The 4,346-nt window shown below is 53.4% G+C and overlaps 1 protein-coding gene across 5 annotated transcripts in view; it reads left to right on the top strand.

Moving 5' to 3' along the window:
• The first annotated feature begins 690 nt into the window (after positions 1-690).
• KLHL13 (kelch like family member 13) overlaps positions 691-4,346 on the top strand; it is a 159,019-nt gene continuing 155,363 nt past the window's right edge. For 2 of the 5 annotated variants that reach the window (XM_069065222.1, XM_069065219.1), the window contains exon 1: positions 3,818-3,958. The gene's annotated coding sequence lies outside the window, so the exon portion shown is untranslated. Of the gene's footprint in view, positions 716-3,817; positions 3,959-3,996; positions 4,265-4,346 lie in introns of those variants that run through there. The other 3 variants (XM_069065221.1, XM_069065223.1, XM_069065220.1) reach the window with 3 other exon arrangements.

The raw sequence follows: 4,346 nt of genomic DNA, 5'->3' as shown, positions 1-4,346 counted from the left end.
AGCATTTCTTAGTGTTTATTCTGTGCGAAGTGCTGGGATTCTAACCAGCAAAGCAAGCTGGGTTATTGTTCTTCAAGAATGAAGACGGAGGAAAGTGCATTCAATTGGGTCCTTGGGAAGTTGATGGTGACTCGCCTAAAGAGGCCAGAGCAGAAGCCAGCTTGCAGGATATTAAGCAGCGAGGCGGGGGTGGCAGCCTCAGGTTCTAGATTTGGAAGCAAAAGCGGCCTTGTGGGTCATCTAGTCCCTCCCCCTCCCTTGGCAGAGAAGTGGGCCTGGGGAGATTTATGGGATTTGCTCAGGGTCAGACAACTAGTTATCAGAGGCACGATTTGAATCCAGGTCCTTGGGTTTTAGATCCAGCAATCTTGCTCCTACTGCTGGAGTATGAGGGGTCAGCTTGTTTCTGGCTAGGCTAACATGCAAGCTGGGCACTAGTGGCCAGATCCCCAGGCTCTAGGCTCAGAAAAGGCTGTTCTCACGCTGATGCTTCCAGTCACCTGGGTGTCTTTCTACAAGCCTCCCTTCACAGTCAGCCCCATAGTGCTTTCAGCCCTCAGCCTCTTGTACATTTCTCCATCCTGGCTGCTTGCCTGGCTTGTCTAGACTAGTTTGTGCTGCTCAGGAAGACAGCGATCTCCTTTTCTCTAGATTCTCTACCTCTGTGTAAGCGGTGCTCCAGATACCCTATGGCTCCTCGGGAATCTTAGTTCAGGTCAGTAATAGCTCGGATGAGTGCAGCCCATTAACACAGTTGACCAGAGGGATGGGATCAAGGGGCTGCAATCCCTTTCAATTTGTTCTTTAATCTGTGTTAATGCTTTCCCGGCTATTAGACACACAGCAGGCACGAAATGATGACTGATTATGCCCAGAGAACATGCTAGGCGTTTACTCTGTGCCATCCAAAGTCTGTTAGTCTCCTCAGTGTTAGGTCACTGAAAGGACTCAGGCTCTTTTGGGGCTCTTGCTGCCATTCTGAGTGTGTGCCAGCGTGCCTCTCGTGGGCAGCTGGCTCTTCAGCCAGATCTTTATGTTATTATGCTCTTACTGGGTTTTCAAAACAATATTCTGCCCTGCCCCCATCTCAGGTTTTTTACTTTGTTTCTAAATTCTCATTGTTTTGCTTGTGTTTCTAATTTGGGGCCCCAGGTTGAAATACAAATAGACCTAGGAAATTATTTCACAAGCTTTATGAGGAGGCAGCAGGGTGCTGGCTTGGGCATTAGGGAGATCAGGGTTCAAGTGTGCTCTGTGACACAGTGGCTGTATGAGCTTGGATTATTCACTTGACCCCTCAATACCCTTATTGCAATTCTCTAAAACCTTCAAAATGAGTAGCAGATCTAGGTCAGTTCTGATCCAGGAAAATTCCCTCTGTGGATGATGTCAGTGATTTGGACCATAACAAAAAGACACTGCCAACTCTTTAAGGAGTGAGGCAGGGATGGGAGCCTCAGATTGAAGACCTTGGGGGTCTCTAGTCCCTCCCCCTCATTTACTGAGAAGGGAGCAGAGGCTTAGGGAGATTTAAGTCATTTGCTCAAAGTCATACAACTCAGAGGCAACATTTGAACCCAGGTCCTGCCCAGATATGGCCATTTCACTTTTAAAAAACTAGTCAAACACTTCTTTTGGTGGCAGCACTCTGGCTTCCCGAAATGCAGACTTTGCTAACCATGTCCTTCCCATTAACCTACAACAGGGACAGAAGCCAGAGTGCCTCCTCACACTATCTCACTCTTAATAGCTGGCCTGCGTTCAAAGTTGGGGTCTAAGCACAGTTCAGCTCCAGAACAGCCCCCTCTGCCTAGCCCATCGTGCCCCAAACATCCTTGGCCTTGACTTTGGAGGACCCTCCCCTTTGAAGGATAGCAGCTGTTTATTCCATCGGCTAGCATGTTATTTGTTAACCTTTCAGTGAAAGCCTGATGAATATGATGACTTTCCGATGCTTATATAGCACTTTATAGACATCTCATTTGAGCCTTATAGCCCTTCCTCCCTGTTCTACCCCTTAACCCCCTCTGAGGTGAGGAAACTGCCACTAAGAGAGGTTAAGTGACTTGTTAGTGTTCATCCAGCTAATATCTGTGGGAGGATTTGAATCCAGGTCTTTCTGACTCTTGAGAACAGATATGTCAACTTCCACAGCTAGGCCTCTCCCAACAGAGTGAAATACAGCATGCATTTATATAAGGCTGCAGTGGGAACCTTGTGTATACCATAGCTCACCAGAGGTGTAGTGAATGGGTTGGCTGAAAGTTTCCCATGATGATGAGGGCCATTCATGGTGAAATGCCTACTCCTGGCAAGGTCCCATGCTCAAGTGGAGGGGACAAAAGGGGTGAAAAGCACGGGTCCTCTCCTCAAAGAATTTAGATCATAAGGTAGGAGGAAGGGGCATGAACTTAGACAGGTATTCATTCAGCAAATCATGAATCAACTGCCTTCCATATGACAGGTCCTGGGCTAGTTGTGGAGATATAAAGGTATGACTAAATGTACAGAGAACTAGGTTATAAAAGACCCTGCATATTAAAGTAAATACAAAGGTCATTTGTATGAAGGAGGGTGTAGCAAATTATGTGTGTGTGTGTGTTAGGCAATGAAATTGTCCAGCCACAATGCTCTCTGGGAGCTGGGTTGAGTCGGAGGGGTTTCCTCCTAACAGAGCCAAGTGGTCCAGTGGTGAAGCCTGTTAATGCCCTGGCTTTAGTTGAGGGAGATTTCCTGTAAGGCAGGTGAACTCTAAAGATTAAGCTGGACATGAATTTGGGGTTCTGTATTTCTACCACCACCTGCTAAAATCTGGCAGTGGGTGGCGTATGATGGCTTTCTGGTTGGGTTGGGTATGGGCAGCCAAAGAAAGGTTAAGGTAGGAGGTGGAAGAAAAAAGGACAACTCCACAACCTGTTAGTAAAAGAGGGATCTTGGAACCCGAACCCTTTCACTGGTTGGTAATGAAAACAATCCTGGGAAACGTGACCTTGGCTTGGAAAGCAGAAGAAATAAGGATAGTGTCTGGACCCAACACCGCACCCACCCCATCAACAGACTTCCTAAAAGTAAAAAAAAAAAAAAAAAAGATTAAAGCTAAAGGCAGGCTCTTCTGTTTTTTCAAGGAGGAACCTGGAAGTAGCAATAAAATGAGGAAAGCATAATTATAGGAAGGTGGCCCTAAGAAACGGCCACAAAGGCAAAGAAAGCAGGCCTCTTGGCTCAGTAGCAGCAGGGGAGAGGACAAACAACGAGGTGATCGAAGGGGAAGCTAGCCAGGGAGAAGGCAGGGAGTCGGACTGACGGGCTGCCTCTGTGGGACAAGTGGGAGGAAAGGAGGCTTGACAGCCCTGGTAAAGTTAGCGCGGGGCTGGCAGCCGCCGCCCAGTATCCTAGACCCATGCTGGCGGTGGGTGGCTGGGGTAAGGGGCACCTTTCACCTGCACTAAACTAGACAAAGGGCGTGTTCGCCGCGGCCGCGCCCCGGGGGGTGACAGTTGGGTAGCGGGTCTTCAGGGTCCCGACCCCCCCACCCCATGAGTGTAGCTGTTGCTGCGGCTGGTGGTCGTGGCTCTGCCCCTGGCAGGGCCCGCCGCGGGTGGCACTCCCTAGTTTCCGTCGCTGCCGTCCCGGCGCGGCCCGGCTTTATGGGCCGTGTGAGTGCGGACCCCCGAGCGCTGGGGCCCCAGCGGGCGGCCCCGGGCCGGTTCGCGGCGGGACAGCGCGCTGCCCCTCCCAGCCCCCGCCTTCCCGCGCAAGCGCCGTCGGGGCCGCCCCCGCCGCCATGTTTCCCAGCTCCTCCCCCCCCTCCGGCCCGCCCCCCCGTCCCCCCCCAGATCAGGCGGAGGCGCAGCGGCAGCGCCGGCTCTCGGGCCAGGGGGGCCAAGGGCTGGGATTTTGCCGAAGAAGTGGAGCGCCCGCTGGTCCGGCTCGGGTTCCGGGGACCGAGCACCCACCGGTGGGGCTAGGGGGCGGCACGGCCGGGCAGGGCAGGGCAGGGCAGGGCAGGGCAGGATCGGGCGCGGGGAAGCGGAGTGACCGCCGCTCGCCCGGCTGGGTACACGCGGACCCTCGAACCCTGGGAAGTGACCGGAGCTGCCTGCCAGCCCGAGGGAGAGAAGAGGGAGGGCTAGGAAGGGGAGCGCCGGCTTGCCGGCCCCCCTCCTGTACCCCTGAGCTGCGGGGGTGGCCTCCCTCTTCCTGACACCCCCTTAGCCGTGCCCCCCGAGGAGAGGCGACCCGACGGCCGCACTCCATGACGGTGGTGAGTGATCCTTGGCGGAGCAGGGGGCCTGGGACCGGCGAGCTGAAGGGGGCAAGTGAGCCGGGGAGCTGCGGGGCTGGAG

The sequence above is a fragment of the Petaurus breviceps genome, unplaced genomic scaffold (genome assembly GCF_028583685.1).
Source record: "Petaurus breviceps papuanus isolate PSGF00001 unplaced genomic scaffold, PetGlider_PUasm1.0 90681, whole genome shotgun sequence".
Classification (NCBI taxonomy): domain Eukaryota; kingdom Metazoa; phylum Chordata; class Mammalia; order Diprotodontia; family Petauridae; genus Petaurus; species Petaurus breviceps.
Note: the sequence above shows the minus strand (reverse complement) of the source record. Positions and strands in the feature narration are given on the sequence as shown.